Source organism: Carassius auratus, unplaced genomic scaffold (genome assembly GCF_003368295.1).
Source record: "Carassius auratus strain Wakin unplaced genomic scaffold, ASM336829v1 scaf_tig00007763, whole genome shotgun sequence".
NCBI lineage: Eukaryota > Metazoa > Chordata > Actinopteri > Cypriniformes > Cyprinidae > Carassius > Carassius auratus.
In genome coordinates, this window is record NW_020523877.1 from 367,211 (window position 1) to 388,965 (window position 21,755).

Genomic DNA, 21,755 nt, shown 5'->3' on the forward strand with positions numbered 1-21,755 from the left:
GACACATATTCACTGCGCTCACCTCCTCTTTTCCTCGCATTATTGTGCCATACAGGGATCTGTGTGTGGATGAGTCTCTGATGAAGTGGAAAGGCAGGCTGGCATTTCGTCAGTTCATTCCATCCAAACGGCATAGATTTGGGATCAAGTTTTTTGTTTTGTGTGATGTGCTAACTGGTTATGTGGAGGACATGATCATTTACACCGGATCCTCCACTGACATCCAACATTACCCAGGACTTGGGATTTCTGGGTCCGTTGTGATGACACTCTTAGCACCTTACTTAAGCAAATGTCATGTTCTATATGTTGACAATTGGTACAGTAGTCCCACACTTTTCCAGCACCTCTTGTCACTTGGCACTGGAGCTTGTGGGACCATGCGCGGACACAGAAAAGGGATGCCAAAGTTCACCTGCAAGATGAAAAAAGGTGAGGTGGAATTCAAAGAGAATGGGTCACAGTTGGCAGTAAAATGGCATGACAAGAGGGATGTTCATGTCCTTACCACAGTCCATCCAACTGGTATGGCAGCCACAGGCAAGCTGGATCACCTCACTGGGCAACCAATGATGAAGCCAGTCTGTGTGCTGGAGTACAACAAAAAGATGGGTATGATGACTGGTTTTCATGAATGCACCAGAAAGTCTACCAAGTGGTACAAGAAAGTATTTTTTCATGTACTCGACACGGTTTTACTCAACAGCCACATCGTCTACCGGCAAATTACTGGTGAGAAATGGATACAAATAAATATAAACTAGATAAAAAGTGCTAACATTTTTAATTAATGTAATTTAAAGTGTTAACAAATTCACAATAATAAACAGACCACACGGTCACATCCTATTATTTTCTCCTCACTTCCTATTGATGTGCTCTACTATGAGTAGGAAAGGAAATCACCTCCCTACAATTCAGGACGAACCTGATGAGAGGGCTGCTGGAGGAGTACAGCACATTGCGAGGTCCAACCAAAGGCGGGCGTCCTGCCTTGGACACTCCTCTGCGCCTTACAGCCAGGCATTTCCCATCTGAAGTCCCTCAGACCACTTCCCAGGGCAGCAAGACCAGGCGGCACTGCAAGGTCTGCCTCTCCAGCACACGCAAGGGCAAGCAGAGGCGCCTCACCAAGCACATGTGTGTGCCATGCAACACTCCCTTGTGTGCTGTCCCGTGTTTTGAGGAGTACCACACACTGAAGCATTATTAAGCCTGTAAAAAGTCAGAGTATATTAATTCATGATGATATATTGTTAATTATTATTTATTGTAATCATATTATTAAGCGTGTATAATAGTTTGCTTTAAACAAAACCATTTATTAAAAGTCAGTATATTTATAGTTTTTTGTTTAATATTTATTGTACATATATTTGTTTTTATATTTGTTTACAAAGCTGATATGACTGGTTTTCATGAAGCATTATTAAGCCTGTAAAAAGTCAGCCTATATTAATGAATTTATGATGATACTTTATAATTTATTTTAATTATATTATTAAATATAAAAGGTACCAGTATGTATAATATAGTTTGTTTTAAACAAAAACATTTACCAAAAGTCAGAGTATTTTGACAGATTTTGTGTTTGTTTATGATACTATTTTAATTGTTAGTCATTGTAAATATATTTGTTTTCTGTTTTGTAATAGTAATAATAAACGTTTTTGTTTAATACAAACTATTATACATTTACCTTACATTTTAATAAAACATACATGAAGCCCAAAACATACATTCTTTTTGGGCTATATGCACAGCTGCACTACTTCCTGAAATTCAGCCATCTCCTTTGTTTCCGGTCTGTTATTATTGGACAAACTGATTAATCCAGGCTTGTCGGATTATTGTTGCTGTGATTCCTTAGGTCAGGCACACCTGAATTAATCAGTTTGTCAGGAAAATATCATTTAACAATGTCATACCGTGTAGCTTTACTCTGCTTTAACATGGCATCTTTTGATTTGCTTTGCAATTGAGAGATATAAAACTCGGTGAGCAATATACTAAAACAAACAAGAAAATTGATTTAACGTCAAATATGTGCTTTGGTATATTCACGTTATGTATAACATATCAATTCAACTGAACCCTGACTTTACCTCCTGAATGCACAGATTATGGAACATTTTTGCAATAACTTATGCAAAACAGACAAACAAATCGTAATGACATGAACGACCACATTTTTGAGCAGTCAGTTTTACAAGATAATTTTTATGACATAAAATCTTTATTCATATTTATTGCATGCTTGTAAATAATTCTAGATGCTTCAGAATAAAATTAACAACTAAATACTAATACTCACCGATTGTCACGCGGCGTTTCTGGGGGAGATGCACCGATTGTCACGCGGCTGTTCTGGGGGAGATGCAAAGTACCATGTGCAAGTGAAGCTCACAGCGGTCGGGGGGCAGTAAACAGAACCATTTCAACCATAGTCGGTACACGCTAACGCTAACAAATTATTTGAGAGGTTTTGAATAAAAAAAATAAATAAAGCGAAATATTCAAGCTACTCACCTGCAGACGGTTATCCATCGTGTGCGCGCCATTTTGACTGAAATGTCACATGACAAGGTTCATGCGTCTCCATGGAAATTAGAACGCGACTGATTGCAAAATAACTGTCGCAGAAAAAAACTCACGCCAGACTGCTGGTCTGACTATTTCAGAACTTACGTGCGAAAAGGTTAATTGAAAAGTTCTTCATTAATCGTGTTTGTGAAATGTAATAAATTTTTCTCTTGATTTTGTGAAGAAATAAAATGCAAGGATAAATCAACTTGAGATTAGATTTGAATTCATTTTTGTATCATACATATAATTGATTCCTCACAAGACTGAAATCAACTTCAAGAGTTTCTGACATTATAAAATATGACATTAATCATAGCGTTGAATAAAATACATAAATTGATAGTAATAGCAACTACAATATGATCTTTTTTTATTATTTGAATAATAATATGGTAAAGAAATATGATTACAATAATACTGCACTCTTAAATAATGTATGCATGTTTTAATAATAATAATAATAATGAATATAAATTTAATTTGTATTTTAATTTATACCAGTTAAATTAATAAAAAACATATTAGAATATTATTGCTCTTAAAAAAGTCAGCATTTCTAATGAAATAAAATGATTTTTAATAAAATTATTAATAAAAATGAAGATGACGATAATAATAATTAAAATACTAACTTTATTTTACTGCATTCATTCAATGGTTTTAACAATGTTAAAACATTTACAAACTATGGTTAACATTTAAATAATACTACAACAAAGATATTATCATTATTTATTCTTTGTAATTGTTATAAAAAGAAAATTACCATTACTTTTGTATTGTCATTAGTAATAAATACTCCCTATTTATTTTACAGGACAATTGGATTATTGCAATCATAATATATTTATTTGCTCCTTAGTTATAATTAAAATAACAATAAAATGTTATAATATAAAATAATATTAAATATTTTGGTTATTTACATGTGTATATTATTATTATTATTATTAAATACTGACATTTAGTTTATAGTGGAATAGTAAGATTTTTTTAATTTATTTTTTTAGTTGTCATATTTAAAATAAAGGTAAAACTGCTGCTGGTTAAAATGGTAAAACTTCTGTACAATATGATAATTGCATCAGTATCCATTTTTAGTGGTTTGCTTAACCTGTTAGCCAGCACCCCCCATTATGGGACTCACAGCTGTAAAGTGCTCTACCAAACTTATAATTGTAACAGTTTCCTACTTCAGTGTGTTACAAACATAATTTTGGTGTCATAAATCATAACATAAATTTGATAAGGCTCAAAAATATTAAGTTATAGACACTGAAGTGCCTTGAATTTTTTTTTACCACACTTAAATATTTTTTATTTGATATAAAATTACATGAAATGAGTCCTGGAGCAATCTAGAAAAGTAATGGGTTGAAAGCCACATGTCTCATGGGTTTCTATTTCAAATCTGAATAAGATATCATGAAAAATGAGACTCCTGCAAATATTTTTATGAGACTATGTCTACACCCCCATGCCCCCAAATATAAGAAAAATATTTACCAACTGTATTGAAGGCTTCTACAAACTATTTAGTCTTTGAACATAACACTGCATAGTTTCAATTATAAAACTAGACAGAAACTTAGACATCATATAAGTGATTTATTTGAGCACCAGAAAAATACAATAAGAATAAGAAAAATAAAAAAAAAATTTAACTTTGCATGCCAATTACAGAAAATCCTGAGATTGTTAGAAATGCAGCATTTACAATGAATTACAATGAAAATAAGTGCTGATGTCCACTTATACAGATGGTAATAACACAAATGCACCATAAAGTAAATTATCCACTCTCTCTATTAATATACTGTATGATCACTTTTATAGCCGTGATCATACAGTAATAGCGAGCTTGATTTGCACTCAAACAGATGGTAATCATGCAGATACATTCACATTCAACATAAAACACACTCTCACATATATAAAAACTGTTGAAAATTAAAAGAAACAAAGAAAAAGGCGATTGCTATAAGTTCTGCGTCCATCAGCTGACAGGTGCGTCAGAGCGCGTCACGAGGGAGCGCCAAAATTCAAATATACTATCTTCAGCCTATTTTTCATTCATTCATCTCATTCTGTTTGTGACACTGTACGCTGCAAAACCATGCCGTGGTTTTACCAACAAGACGCAGTTTCTGACCGTGAGTTATTCCATAACGGACACAAACAGTTCTGTCGCTGAAGAACTGAAAACGTAAACAAAGGAATTATGATCCATTTTTACAACGTTATTGCTTCGTTGGACTAAACGTGCTTCATGAGATGTCATTCAGTGGACCCTTACCTTCCGTACTAAACTGGGATTTACAGCTGTGGATGTATTTATGACTCGTTATTACGACTGATCTGGTATGTACTGTTTCTAATGTTCATGTTTTTATGTGTACTGCTTACCCAAATGTAGCAAATACAGTCTTTATAAGCTTTCCATTGAAAAACAGCGATCTGTCGTCGATTCTTGAGGCTTAGATCTTTATAATGATACATAGTTTGTCAAGATTAAATTTGTCCCGTTTCATTTAATCTATTCGTAAAAACACTGACACATGCGAGTTGATCAAATGTATTCAAACAGCCACAAAATACTGCCTACTCTTCACCTACAGATCTAATGCATAAACACAATGGCAAGCATCTTTCTAGATGGGATGTAAACTTCGTCAGCTGAAGTGGTAAATTCAGTTTGAAGATGAAAAATGTACAAAGCACAATATTCTCCACCAATCCTCACTTCTAACATCCATCCACAGCGTTAGGTGATGTTTTGTAGAAAGCTGTTGCTCTCCTTATGTTTTTTCATTGTCTAATTTCACATTTATCTCGACATTGTGTGAATGTGTTAATACATTGGATAAAAAGATCACAAAAAAAATGCATTCACCTGCCCATTGATCCCCACCCCCCATGAAAAAAATGGGGACAGAGTGGCTGAAAGTGGGAAAAGTGATGGTCATTCAAAGACATCAGCCTTCTCTCTGGTGTTATAACATGATTCTTAACAATGTTTCCTATCTGTGAAAATTTCCACAATTCGACATATTACATAAAACTTTTCTTTTATTTGTGAAAACTCATGTGGTACTTAAGTGCTGCTTTATTTTTGAAACTCTTTCCGCAGTGACCACATGTAAACGGTTTCTCTCCAGTGTGAAGTCTCATGTGCCTATTAAGGCTTCCCTTCATATTGAAACATTTACCACATTGTTGGCAGATGAAAGGCTTCTCTCCAGTGTGAGTTCTTATGTGGTCTTCAAAGTGTCTTTTGTAATTGAAACTTTTTCCGCACTGAGTGCATGTGTAGGGTTGATCTCCAGAGAGAATTCTCAAGTGGTTTTCAAAGTGTCGTTTTTGACTGAGACTCTTTCCACACAGAGGGCATATGTAGGGTTTCTCTCTATGAGTTCTCAAATGGACTTCAAGATTTTCATGTTGTTCAAAACTATTTCCACACTGTTGGCAGGTGTAAGGCTGCTCTCCATTGTGAATTCTCATGTGTTGGTTAAAGCTTCCTTTTTGACTGAAACTTATACCACACTGTTGGCAGATGAAAAGACTCTCTTCACTGTGAACTGTGATATGGCAATTAAGACTACTTTTCCGGTTGAAACTTTTTCCACACTGTTGGCAGGAATAAGGCTTCTCTCCAGTGTGAACACTCATGTGGTCTCCAAGGTTTCCAGAATGAGTGAAACTCTTTCCACACTGAGGGCATATGAATGGCCTCTCTCCAGTGTGAATTCTAATGTGGCTTTTAAGAGTTTTTGACTGAAACACTTTCCACACTGACGGCAGGCATAGGGCTTCTCTCCTGTGTGAACTCTCATGTGTGTTTTAATACCTTCTATTTTACTGAAGTGTTTTCCACACTGTTGGCAGGCATAAGGCTTCTCTCCTGTGTGAATTCTCATGTGTCTTTTAATACCTTCTTTTTCACTTAAACACTTTCCACACTGTTGGCAAGTGAAATAACTACTACTTCTGGTCTTTTGATCAATTTTTCTTGAGGAACTTATTTCAGTCTGTGAGCAACTCAAAGATGTTTCTCCAGTTAAATAATCATGTTGATTCTTATATTGATCTCTCTCTTCCATTTCAATCAGTTCTTGACTCTCCTCAACCAGCACTATCAGGTCTAGGGTGAGAAAAGACAAATAAAAATTAGAGATGAATGAGATGCAGTTTGACCAATGTTTGTGTACATGACTATCCAGTGGTGGTGGGCAAGAAGGCGGAGAGCTAAAGAGAAAGATCAAAGCAATGAATGGTGAACCCCAGACATTGTTATGCAATTTAGAAATCATGGATGGACACATTTTCTTTTAGGTCAGAAGAGTGTATGGGAAAAAGAGGATGAATAGTCACCCTATTGTACAGGCACAGGCCTCTTCTGGAAATGACAAACTTCTTATTGTAGTTACATGACCTACTTTTGCCATCTGATTGTGGCTACATCTCTCTTCTAGTTCTATTAAATCAGTGGTGTAATTATGTCCATGCATGTATAGGCTTATGCTTTCCCAGGGCTGTTTTTGTCATGGTATCAGAGAGTGAGGCGTGGACTCAAATTCAGGAGAAAAATTGACAACAGTTTAGAATAGGTAACACTCGTTAACTATTAACTATGACATTTCTATCAATAATCTTTTAATCTGCTGCTTATTAATAGTTAGTAAGGTAGTTGTTAGATTTAGGTATTGTATTAGATTAGGGATGAAGAATAAGGTCAAGTAGAATAAGGCATTAATATGTTACTAATTAGCACTAATACATGGCTAATATTCTAGTAATATACATACTAATAAGCAATTGATAAGTGTTATATTAAAGCGTTACCGTTAAAATTATAATTTTTAATAATAAAATGAAATAAAAAAAAACAAAAACTACCCTTGGGGGGAAAAAGGCAGGCAGGCAGGCTTGAAAAAAAGCACAACAATGCAGGGCAGGAATATAGCAGCAATACGGGTAAGTAACTCTGAATTAAAATAATGGACCAGGGGGAGATATGTTGGGTCAGGTCTGTGTGGCAGAAGAGGGCCCAAAGCCAAGAGGTTGTAAGGATCCACCCGCCAGCCCAAATAGCAGAATCCAGCGGCCTGGTCGAAGGTTTAATGCGTATTCGGTCTTTTACTTTCGCTTCTGAATTTATCAGGATTTAGTTTAAATCCTAGTCTAGCTCCATGCTCAATCTGACTCCAATTTCACGTGATCATTAAATTTAGACAATGTTTCTATTTAAAAACTGATCACAATGGTTGATTATGTATCAATTTTGATATTTGATTATTTCGGACTCACTATACTTTCAATTATCCATTCACTGGGACCTAATGTCACTTTTAAGTCTCACGCTAGCTTCACGTGGATCTTACGATCACAAACTCTTCAGTCTGATGTTAGTCAGAGGGTGTAGGTAGACTAATACATGTTTTGACTGCCGCCTACTGCTTGCTTATAACAAAAGTGTAGTTTATTTAGTCTTTTCCCATACAACTTGCTAACAGCAGTAATAGACAGAAATCAGAAGGTCTCCGATGATGTGCCTACTGCTCCAATCATTCTCGAGCCTTCAGTTTGACCTACCCTGGCTGTAACTTTGCCTCCTCACAGTTTACTAGTCATAATGATTTCAGACGAGTTTAGGATAAATCAAATACAACAATTTATTATTAGTCAGGTATAATTGTATCATGTCAATTACATAATGAAAACAATTAGAAGCCAATTTAGAAAGGATATTGCAATTGTGAATCACATTGTAACCGCGTGGCTACTTTGCTCCTGCACAGACACTGTAGCCATATGGGCAACAACAACGTGATCCACGCAAGAGACAAACAAATTTAACATAGTCACACATGTAACAGTTATTCTAATTTAAGACACATGTTCTAAAATGTATAGCAAAGCACTCAGGTGTTTTTAGAGAATAAACTGAACTAGACAATGTGCACAGGTAGTAACACAAACAACTATCCAATGTGCTCTATGGGCACAATGTGTTCAACACAATTACAGTTTTGAGTAAATAATAATATACCTGACTTCAGAAAGATACATAGTATGGAGCATATGAGATACTCCACACTATGGGCTGATCTGACTACAGAATCGCCCCGTACTGTTTTGTCACTCCCCTTAAATACTCAGACCAGGCAACAATCAGTTGTAAAAACATAACGGCCATTTTGGTTCAATAGGTTATCGCGGTCACATAATGGTCAAACCTGGTTGGAGTTAATAAAAACATAACGGTCATTTTGGTTCAATAGGTTCCCGCGGTCACATAAGGGTCAAACCTGGTTGGAGTTAAACATTCTCAAAGACCCCTAAAGGGGAACACACCTCCTTCTCAGCATAACACAATTCTACAAAAGTTCTTGATCTTTCTCCTAATATAAAAGACTATTGTGAAATAGAGACCATTTTACCAATCGCACAGAGAACTTTAAAATGATACTAAACATGAATTGGAAAAAACAACATTTTCACAAGATATAACATGGCATATGGATATTCTTGCTTTTGGAGGAGAAGAGTGAGAGTCAGAGGCAAGGAGGGGAGAGGAAAGTGAGGTAGGAGGTCGTAAATAGGTGTTGTTTGCACTCCTTGAAGATCTCTTTTCCAGATCAGTTTTATTGTTTTATTGCATGGCAGAATGGTATCTATGCATGGCAGAATGGTATCTGTTTTCTGTGAGCTCCTGAGTTTTGGCTTGGGGAGTTAATTTCGTAAGGAGATAATTTAATTCCTTTCAAGGTAGACCAGAAAATTCTGGCAGAGCAGTAAGCAAGGGTGGAATGTAAGCCCACTAGTTGAAGAATGTGGAGCTCAATCCCACCAGAGCCGCTGAGTAAAAGCTGAAGGCCTCCACGATGGTGCAGAAGACCACCCCAGCAGAGCAGGCATGACTGAAGATCCCTATGGTGGAGTGGATGACCACCACAGCAAATAGACAGAACAGAGGGCTACAATGTTGGATCAAGCGGAGCTGGAAACCACCAGGTTTCTTGAGTGGACACTGAGGGCTCCCAGACTGAAATAGGTTCTTGATTGGATTCTGAGTGCTCCCGGACTGGAGTGGGTTCTGGAATGGACTCTGAGGGCTCCCAGACTGGACGGATTCGGAGAAATCTGGAATGCGTTCTGGATCTGCCACACTGGAAGCCAGCCTCAAAAGCATTGGGCCCATCCGGTGAAGAAGTTCCAAACTAGCAGACATCTTGTGGAGAGTCTCTGAAAAGGCAGCCTTAACAGGACAAGGTTCAGGAGTGGTGGCCATAATGGGACGAGACTCAGGAGGGGCTGCCATTCTGTGAAAAGGCTCTGTGCTGGCAGCCATTTTGTGATGAGACACTGGCATGGCGGCCATCATGTGAAGAGACTCTGAACAGGCAGCCATGTCAGGAAAAGTGCCGTTGTGGGCTATTAATTCCACAAAAGCCCCCAAAAGACAGGTGTTAAGTGCTGTACCTCTTTCGGTGAATCCCTCAGGTCAGTCCCCAGTTGCCAGAGGAAACTCAATGCCGATAATTGAACCATATTTGGTAGAGGGGGCTGCTGGTCGTAGAGGTTGACTATTTTATCCTGAGTTCTAATTTAGCTGATCCATTCTGCCATGGTACTGAAGTTATAAGGCAAGGAGTCAATGCAGGAGAAAAAATTTACTTTTTAATAATAAAATTTACCAAACCAACATGAACTACCCTGAGGGGTAAAGACAGCCAGGCTTTGAACAAAGCACAACACTGCAAGGCAGAAAACAGCAATACGGGTAGACATTAAACAGAGCACAAGTAACACTGACGTAAAACAATGGATCAGCACAGGCCTGCAGACACCAGGAGAATAAATAGGAAGACAAACAGCTGAAGCACCTCAAACAATAATGAGGTAACAAGATGATGTCAACAAAATGTGAGATGCCTATGCTTGGAATAATACAAATAATCAGAATATAATATCCTGTTTATTATTTCATTATTCCAACTGCTCATTTGAAAACAGAACAAAATGGTTTCTTGTCTTGTATTCCATCTCTTATTAAAGTGCACATTACATTCACATACCGGTAAATTACACACAGCTTGAAAGGCAATATTGGAAATAGCATAATTGCGGCACTTTAAAGCTGTAAGCAGCATTGAAAGGGACCTCGCACCCAGGGCCACCTACCCCTGGTGGGTCTAGGAAAACGATGAGCAATATACAGTATTGTTCAAAATAATAGCAGTACAATGTGACTAACCAGAATAATCAAGGTTTTCGTATATTTTTTTATTGCTACGTGGCAAACAAGTTACCAGTAGGTTCAGTAGATTCTCAGAAAACAAATGAGACCCAGCATTCATGATATGCACGCTCTTAAGGCTGTGCAATTGGGCAATTAGTTGAATTAGTTGAAAGGGGTGTGTTCAAAAAAATAGCAGTGTGGCATTCAATCACTGAGGTCATCAATTTTGTGAAGAAACAGGTGTGAATCAGGTGGCCCCTATTTAAGGATGAAGCCAACACTTGTTGAACATGCATTTGAAAGCTGAGGAAAATGGGTCGTTCAAGACATTGTTCAGAAGAACAGCGTACTTTGATTAAAAAGTTGATTAGAGAGGGGAAAACCTATAAAGAGGTGCAAAAAATGATAGGCTGTTCAGCTAAAATGATCTCCAATGCCTTAAAATGGAGAGCAAAACCAGAGAGACGTGGAAGAAAACGGAAGACAACCATCAAAATGGATAGAAGAATAACCAGAATGGCAAAGGCTCAGCCAATGATCACCTCCAGGATGATCAAAGACAGTCTGGAGTTACCTGTAAGTACTGTGACAGTTAGAAGACGTCTGTGTGAAGCTAATCTATTTTCAAGAATCCCCCGCAAAGTCCCTCTGTTAAAAAAAAAGGCATGTGCAGAAGAGGTTACAATTTGCCAAAGAACACATCAACTGGCCTAAAGAGAAATGGAGGAACATTTTGTGGACTGATGAGAGTAAAATTGTTCTTTTTGGGTCCAAGGGCCACAGGCAGTTTGTGAGACGACCCCCAAACTCTGAATTCAAGCCACAGTACACAGTGAAGACAGTGAAGCATGGAGGTGCAAGCATCATGATTTGGGCATGTTTCTCCTACTATGGTGTTGGGCCTATTTATCGCATACCAGGGATCATGGATCAGTTTGCATATGTTAAAATACTTGAAGAGGTCATGTTGCCCTATGCTGAAGAGGACATGCCCTTGAAATGGTTGTTTCAACAAGACAATGACCCAAAACACACTAGTAAACGGGCAAAGTCTTGGTTCCAAACCAACAAAATTAATGTTATGGAGTGGCCAGCCCAATCTCCAGACCTTAATCCAATTGAGAACTTGTGGGGAGATATCAAAAATGCTGTTTCTGAAGCAAAACCAAGAAATGTGAATGAATTGTGGAATGTTGTTAAAGAATCATGGAGTGGAATAACAGCTGAGAGGTGCCACAAGTTGGTTGACTCCATGCCACACAGATGTCAAGCAGTTTTAAAAAACTGTGGTCATACAACTAAATATTAGTTTAGTGATTCACAGGATTGCTAAATCCCAGAAATTTTTTTTTTGTACAAAATAGTTTTGAGTTTGTACAGTCAAAGGTAGACACTGCTATTTTTTTGAACACACCCCTTTCAACTAATTGCCCAATTGCACAGCCTTAAGAGCGTGCATATCATGAATGCTGGGTCTTGTTTGTTTTCTGACAATCTACTGAACCTACTGGTAACTTGTTTGCCACGTAGCAATAAAAAATATACTAAAAACCTTGATTGTTCTGGTTAGTCACATTGTACTGCTATTATTTTGAACAATACTGTACATAATAGTGGGTAAATCCAGACCGTCTGATATATATCCTCAGCATGCTGACCGGGCAGAGAAGGAGATGATGAGATCTCATGCTCACTAGCTGGATCAGCTCTGGGATACAAACCTGGTTCCTCCAGAACGGCACCATGAGGAGCACAGAGCATTCGTTCTCCCTGATTCACTTGATCACCTGTGGTAACAGTGCGACTGGGGGAAACACATAAAGCGAGCGGCTGTGTCATACATGGGCCAGCACGCACCTTCCTTTCATGAAAAATGCTGGTCAGCCAAAGGTGTCCCATAGTAACTGGACTACCTGGGAGTGCAGGGACCATTCCTCTGTGGGAACATTGTCTCTGGACAGCATGTCTGGACCCACATTTTGACATCCTGGCATGTGCGCTGCTCTCAGCGAGCGCAGGTTGTGCTGTGACCACTAGGGGTGTAACGGTACGCAAAAATCACGGTTCGGTATGTACCTCGGTTTTAAAGTCAGTCCCTCCAGAAAAACGTGATTATGCGATCGCGTGATTTAATGCATAATCAGCCAAGGGCCGCATATTTATGCGGGAGTTTAATTTTTTCAAATACGCTGCACTTTCGCCGCATAAATTGCCGATTTCAGGAAGCAAAATATGCGGAGGTAGCATGATTTCATATTAATAATATTTTTCGTTGCAAAAAAGTCACATATATCTTAGCAGAAAGTTGAAAAATGTTGCGTTTACTTCACACAAGTAAATCGCCATTATTTTCCAATGGGAACCTTATGAAGTGACGTAATTACGCGACGTGAACATCATCTGTGAAGCCCGCGTGAAACCAGGGTGAAGGACGCAAATCATTCTAATCTGCCAACAAAAATAAGCGCAAAAGACCACGCGAAGCAGTTACCCGGTTTGTTACATGACAGTGGGGGCAAATTATTTTGAGAGAGGGATGAGGATGAGGATGGCGAATGATAGGCCAGTGTTAGAGGCTACGCAGTTAGTTTTAATTTTCACAATGGACTGTTGTAGTTTCATTCAGAAGTTGATGCACCTCTACAGTTGTAAGATTTTCCTTTTTTGTTACAGAATAGTACAAAAACACTACAGTTGTAAGTATATTAGTAGTATGTAAAATGATTTACGTTGCAGTAAGAGATTGCACTTTGCAATTCCTGTAAAACAGCATTTGTATATTTGTGTGTATATTTTATTTGTATTCATTTTTACAGAAGTTGTTGAATATTCCTTTTGTAAAGCTAGAGAACTTGTTTGACTCAATGTTTTGTAAGTTGGAGCCATGTGTTAATTAAGGTCTGAAATAAAACAGAATGAGAACTTAAATATTATGTGATTTAGTATGCTTGCTTATCATAGGAAGTCATAAGAAATATTCTTTACAGTAAGGTAGTAGCCTTACTGTAGTGAGAACAGGTTGTTGGGGGGGGGTCACCTTTTTTTCTCTTTTTCATCATACCACAGTTTTTGCAAGTTCCCGCAATTTCATTGCATAAGATTGCAAAAATATCCCGCATATTCCATCGCATTTTTTAAGAAAACCTGCCGCAAAATCAAGGATTTTTGCCCGCAGCAATCACAAAAATAATCCGCGTTTTTCTGGAGGGACTGTAAAGTCACGGTTCGGTTAATTTTCGGTACAGTAAGGGAAAGAAATGCAAACTTTAAACTGCAGGTTGTTTATTACTATACACTTTTTTTAATACTTTTTAATAAAATATATTTAAAATAAAAAAAAGTATAAGAAATAAAATACTGCTGCAAAGTTCTCCACTAAATACTCTCAGTCTCAAACCAATAACATATAATAAAATATAATGAAAAATATAAATAAATAACTATGATTACAGTACAGCATTATCAATGCCAGCTTGTAGGCCTGCTTCACCAGAACCGTGCCGTGCCTGCTGCTGTAGGTGACATAGAGGGAGGCCACTGACAGACCAGGCTCTTGTCTTCATGACAATAATATCTATACTTCATGTTGAGCATAAATATAAAGCCTACTGATACAGGACACCGTCAACAGTATTGACGGCAAAATAGACTACGTATTTTTGACAGGTGCAATATTTGAAAATCGATAATTATTAATTTATTTTTTAAACTACATTTATATCTGAATTTATGTCAACCTATAGTCTTTCAAACATCAAAGTGTCATGAATGAATATGTATTTGTGTACAAAATGATATATAAACATTTTCATATTATATTTTGCCTGGAAACGCTTCCAAATTGCGTGAAAAATAGGCGTCGGTTCTATTTCTAGCATGCACGTGTTTTCCGCGCGGCTCGAGATGCGCGTCTCAACGCAGGCAGTCTGCAAGCTCTAACCTGTTAACATGGGAGCCGCACGCAGCTGAGACGCTTGCGCCACGCATCCAGTGTGTTGGCGGCCGCTGCAGGGCGGGATTTGCGCTGGATGCGGAGACTTCCGCCACTTAATATGTTCATTTGGAAACACGAAAATGTACTTATTTTCCGCGCACAAAATATTGCATTCCGTCATTCAGTACACACATGCACCGAACCGAAAGCCTTGTACCGAAATGGTCCGGTACGAATTCATGTACCGTTACACCCCAACGACCACACAAGGATGTGTTCCACCAGTGTATGGAGGCTCTGTTATCTGAGACCGCCCTGGTGGTTTATGTAAGATACCACTGCCATGTTGCCATGTTTATGTAAGATACCATAGCCAGTCGTCCAAATAGTTAAAAATTCACATCCCTCGTTGTCTCAGGGGAGCAAGCGCCGTGTCCATGCACTTCATGAATGTACGAGGTGCCAAGGACAGACCGAACAGCAGGACAGTGTACTGATAGCTCTGACCCTCGAAGGTGAATCGCAAGAAAGGCCTGTGAAGGTGCGTTATTTGAATCTGAAATAGGCATCTTTCAGATCCACTGAGATAAACCAGTCTCTCTGGCTATTTGCGCGATAATCATTCTAGTTATGACCATTTTGAACGAACTCCGCATGAGGGCATTGTTCAAACACCTGAGAGCTAGGATGAGTCTGAGTTTGCCATCCTTCTTTGGGACGAGGAAATATCTGCTGTAGAAACCTGCATTGCTCTGGATCAGCTGGACGGTTTATATAGCACATTTTCTTTTGCAATCTCGCTTAACAACTTCTTTCACCATGGTTTCAGCCCTGTCTTGAAAGAGCGGGGGTCTGCGAGCGAACTGCAGTAAATAGCCTCGTTTTATAATGTTCATTACCCAATCTGACACGCCCGGGATCATTTCCAATGCTTTTATGCTTAACGCTAGGCGAAGAATGTTATCTGGGCTCTGGTCGCTGTGTGTGTGCGGCGCATAGCATACAATGTTTGCTTGTGGGTTCGCACTCAGGGAGGCGCGCACGCGCTCTCTGTACACAGAACACATTTCATGTCTACTGATGGGTTTTCTGCACACAGATTGCATTTTGCGTTTATTGATGGGGGCTCTAAGTGAGTGAGTGTCACAGAGCAACCCGTGTTTGTGAGTAGGGGTGAGCACTGTACAGCAGGCACATGTTCTACATTTAAAACACACGGCGTGAGTCGGTTTCATTGATATTGGCCGTGAATAAGTGTGACACTGAACGGGCCATGCTTTTGTGTAGGGGTGAGCACTGGGACATGGGCACATTTCCTACCTTTACAACACCTTCGACATGAGCCGGAAAGACAGACATAATGTGCCCTCATTGGTGCTTACGTCACGAGTTGTCCCTTGATTGGTTACAGCAGTTGCTGCAGAACAACCAATGGGCTAGTTGCATATCTCCGCCATCTTGGATTTCCGGTCTTGCGAGTGTGTGCGTAGGTATTTCCGGCTGTGCTTAAAGTCAGTGCAGAGAACCAGAGAAGTCCAAATATTACCTTCTATATGTTTACGGGATTTATAATATCACTTCATATGCAAATAAGATATACACTGCTATTATCACTATACTACAAATGTTAACTGAGCCAGTGGATTTGAAACCAGTGTATGTTTCGGTCCTGTTGAATTAAATACACTAATGTTCACTATTGTTCACGAGATGAAAGTTTAACTCATGGTGTGTATACACAGCTATATGATGTATTTTATCTTACCAAATATGTAAATGTACAAATTACTTATTTCTTGAAGATGTTTGCATTGTTATTATTATTTTTATATGAAATATTTACCTCGTGAGACGTGGGCTGCGATTTATCTTCAGAAGTATCCATTTCTCAATTGTACACATACATCAGTCCGTTTTATCGTTATTTTCACAAGATTATTTTACACAGTAAAAAATACGTGACTTTTAATATCTGTTTAATCTGATAATTAATGCAAAACAATAACAATGGCTACTCCTAGACATATAATGATTTATGCTGCAGATCTTTCACAAAACAAATAACCAGATAAAAACACATGAATGCAAACAGCGATCTTTTATTTAAGGCAAACTTACCATAATTATACTACGTTTAATTGTACAGTTAGTTATAAATTGTTATCAAATAAAGTTAATAAAACGCTTTATCAGAAATCTCTGTGCGTCTTGTTTGACAGTCAGAAACAATTTTCTTACATAACAGAACAAAACCAGCTCTTCGAAAATGAAAAGTATTGCATATTTGAATGGTTTGTGTTTGAAAAAAGAAATCCCTGTGGACCTGAACTGACGCTGATCCACATAATCAACAGAAGAATAAAGCAATCTCCGCGTTGTATCTTGATGAATTTCCACACAGAGGTACGCAAAATATAGGGAGGATGTTTCCCCATGTTTTTGATATACCACTATGGGCTGTTAAATTTGAAAATCTTTAATTATATACATCTAGCCAAGTTTCATATGTAAGTTTCCCTTACAGTCAGTGCGAGCGTCGCAAGACCGGAAATAAGTACGCACACACTCGCGTCGCTGAAGCTCACCGGCGCCATCTTGTGCAACTAGCCCATAGGCACACGAGCCGTCTCGCCTAGGTCTGCTTGTACAGCAATGCATTTTAAATGAATGCAAAAATTAAGGATAATTTTTTTAACATCAGTATTCTCAAGAAAAGGGATTTTCCCATAGTGTAAACTATCTTACGCAACACAAGAGCACTCTTGTAAGAGAACAAGACATTTCCTATTGCCAGCAGGTGGAGCTATGATTATAACTGAATACTGACAAGTAGATGTTTTCAGGCCAGGACTCTTAACAAAATGTGAAGTTTGGGCAGTTTGAGTTACAAAATAAAATGTTGGTGTCATTAAATCTCTAGGAAAGGTTTGTTACAGCACAAAACATATCACTTCCTGTTGCCAGAAGGTGGCACTATGACTGAATATGGGAATGGGCATGTGTTCAGGACAGGGCTCTTATCAAACGTGAAGTTTGGGGCAGATCAGACATTGTATGCCTGAGTTATAACAACTTCCTGTTTCATGGTGAAACATTGAGATATGTCAGGCAGCTTCTTTAAATGCAGTGTTTAAATCAGAGCACTAATAGAGGGGTAGAAAATTGCCTTTTTATGTGGAAGTAAAGCATATATGTCACATAAGAATTTATTTTATTTTTAAACACATGCTTATTTAAATGGAGGAAGACTAACTTGAAAGGACTTGAGCCCATAAGAAGTGCAAATGTTAATGTATTTTAGGTGATTGAATAGTACTGCCGTTAAAGGTGGAAGAAGTCGTGAAATGTAATTTATTTTTTTTATTAATTAGATGAAGCAATGAATGAAGCTGAAATCCTTTAAAAATAAATAAAGGGGAACTACAGATAAGGACAGACAAGGGTATATAAACATCTGCCAATAGCAAATTAATTATGAAAATGTACAGGACAAAATAGTTCAGCTTTGAGAATGAAAACCAACCTGTTTGTTCCTCAGTCTCTTCATATTTGACTCTGAATGTGTCTTCAATCCTCAAGTCTTCATTCTCCTCTTTAATAAACTCCATCTTTATAACAGTGTGTTGTCTCAGTCTCTTCATGTTTGACTCTGAATGTGTCTTCAATCTTCAAGTCTTCATTCTCCTCTTTAATAAACTCCATCTTTATAACAGTGTGTGTCTCAGTCTCTTCATGTTTGACTCTGAATGTGTCTTCAATCTTCACGTCTTCTCTCTCCTCTTTAATAAACTCCATCTTTATAACAGTGTGTGTCTCAGTCTCTTCATGTTTGACTCTGAATGTGTCTTCAATCTTCACGTCTTCTCTCTCCTCTTTAATAAACTCCATCTTTGTTCCTCTGTATCTTCATGTTTGACTCTGAATGATTCTTCAATCTTCACGTCTTCACTCTCCTCTTTAAAAAACACCATCTTAATAATAACTAGAATTAAAAGTTAGTGAACTAACTTTGATGTTGGCTTGGCCATCTTGGCCATGGGGCAAAAGAGCCACAGTACTTTTGTGCCCAACATTCTTGAGTTGCCCCACTGCAAAAAACCCCCAATAATAATACCATAAAAAAATACACCTGCAACAGTCTTTTTCCATGGTCCCTTGCTGTTTTCTTTTTTAATAAAAAGCCTAGGCTATGATAACAGCTACGACAAGGTTGTCTAGCTGAATGCGAAATAAGTCACGCAAAAACTATAATCTCCTAAATACCATTCAATTTGATCTTATTTTAATAGTACTGACAACATATTTTAAGTTATCACACATTACTGAAAAATTAAAGAAGGGACACTATATATGTTATCTATTTTCATGTTGTGCATATAATAGTACTCACAGAAGGACTTATAATTTACTTGAAAAGAGGCAATTTATGTATTCACTTGTATTTTTACCCGAATTAAAAGTGAAACTAATCCAGAATCTATGACAATAGCTTCGACAGAATTGGCTATTGATCATAAACTGTTGAGAAATAAATTGCAAGTTGATCATGATACTCGATTTGAATATTAAAGTGATTTCATTTAACAACTGCTTTGTCTCTGAATATATCTTGAAGTATATGTATTGTATTTATCCTGTGGCGCCATCGTGTGGACAACATACTGAAAGCAGCTGGTAAATGCTGTCTCTTTTAATATTCAATCCATCATATTCAATAATCGATTTATTTCTCAACAGTTTATGTTCACGTGGCTGTTTTCGTTTATATTCGCCAAGCTATTCTGAATTTTGAAATAATCGTGTACTTGATTTGTCCGATCTACCGACGAAAAGCCAGAATCACTGTCCTCTGAAGCTGGAGAGATGGATGTTATTTTCACCCAAGACAAAAAGATCACACAAGCACTCATTTTGATCTCTATAATATATTATTCTAATTGTTTTGTGTTGATTCGCTGCACTGTTTTAATTTAAAAGGCTGTCGTGACTTTTTTTCCTTCCAGTATTCATAAGCTGTATCGCGCTGATATTTCATTTTGCACACATACACAGCTCAAAAACACCATCATTCTGCTCTTGTTGTGTTCTAATGGGTGGATTGTGTGCACTCGCTGTGATATATCTTATTTTTTAAAGCTCTTAAAAAATAAAAAAAATGCTTTTATTCTGAGCTCGTAGTGATAACTGGGCTGGCTGATATGCAGCGCTCATTTCTCTCTCGTCTTTCTGTCGGTTCTTTGGCCAGAGACATAATTTATTAATGAGATCTGACCCGATAATAATAAAATATGTTGGTTTATCTTGTCAGTGTGAATGAAATGTGTATTTATTTGTCCGATCTCGCCCCGAAACGCAGCTGTCATGTGACTTTTTTTCCCTTCGCAATGTCAAATATTGCATTTTGCACACATACACGGCTCAAAAAACCCTGGATTTTGCTCTCGTTGTGTTCTAAAGGGTGGATTGTGTGCAATTCGGAGTAATATTTTATTTTAAGAAGTTCTTAAAAATATATATAAATGACTTTACCACAGGGAACTACACTAACTTTTTCCACTGGTGGCTCTTGTGCTAATAACTTTTTCAGTTACTGGCGCATAATATGATTTGGTCGCACAAATTATTTATAGTAATTACTGGATAATAATGAACAATAATGAAACTATTGCATACAGATGTGCTTTTAAACCACATGCCTTGCTCTATTTTTTACAGTACACACAGTGCATTGCTCTGTCTTGTAGCTGGGGTTAGAGGGGCCCCGGTGCAGGTTGTACAGTGGGCCCTGTTTAAAATTGTTTAATTTTGTACTGTATGTTCATTCTATTTATTTATTTGTGCTATTTACATAATGTTTACATTTTTTAAGTTTGTTTTTGTTAATTTAAAATAGCACTGCATAGTCTTCACTGTAAAATAAAATACACAATCAAACCAAAATGTATTCAGACACCTTCAACATTTCTCACATTATCACAGTTTATTTGCTGTAGTTTAGAAATTGGTAATAAAATATGAACAAGAATAACTCAGAACAAATTCATCTTGATAATTTCGGATAACTTTGATAAAAAGATATGTAATGGAATCAACCAAAACTTCAGACAACTGTCAGTATGACAATATTTACACAACTATCAATACTTTGTTGAACAGTTACCAAGCAAGCAATGCTTAATTTGGTTCAGTCTGTGGTGTGAAAAGGTTGCATTAGCAGTTAAAGAAAGAAACACTTAAGCAAAACATGGTCAGGTCTCTAATTATTTATTTTTTTTAATAAATTTCACTGGTAGCCTACAGTATAAAGAATTTTTGGGTATAATATTTCACAGATCACTATTTTGCCATTCTCACTTAAATAAATTAACTAGTGGCCTGCACCCACTAGTAAAACAATTCTATCTGATTTTTGGATTGACTTTGGATAAATTCTTGTTAAAACTACAAAGTAATTCAATTAAGAGCAGTGAGTGATTTACTTTCATTTTCATACATCAAGACTCTGACAGCAGAGCTAGTAAATTAGGCGCGGTCCCTTTAAGAGACAAACGCATCCATTATAATGATAAACATCCGATTTTTTTGCAACTCTTTACTTTCACTTAAGACATAACCACATACTTTTTCGAACACACTTTCCAAGACGGGTATTTCAACATATTTTGTATGTATTTATTGTAGGTACAAAAGCAAGAAGACTTTGAGACGCGTCTCTGCTTGCTCCTTGAACACCAGAACACCGCGCTGCTGAATTGAGCTCTTTCGCTTTTCGCTCTTCTTTTCTGTTTATTTAAACTGCGATTTGTATTTGTTTGTTCAGGTCCAGGAGGAAGTGAACGTCCTGAACGACAGCTCGGTTCAGTGTTGCTGTCCCTGTCCGCGATACGCGCGGCTCTCTCTCGTGCACACGCGCCATCAGCGGCTCAGTTCAGTTTCCCGCAGCGCGGGGCTGAAGCCAACTTGATGTGTTGAATGCTCGGAGCACGTTAT

General features: G+C 37.6%; 1 protein-coding gene and 1 pseudogene across 2 annotated transcripts in view; one reads left to right on the plus strand and one right to left on the minus strand.

Annotated features, from left to right (window-relative positions):
- The window catches only part of LOC113071650 (CD209 antigen-like protein C), a 291,989-nt gene that overhangs the window by 46,701 nt on the left and 223,533 nt on the right, over positions 1-21,755 (plus strand). The gene's annotated exons all lie outside the window — the stretch shown is intronic.
- On the minus strand, positions 5,541-18,467 carry LOC113071654 (gastrula zinc finger protein XlCGF57.1-like; annotated as a pseudogene).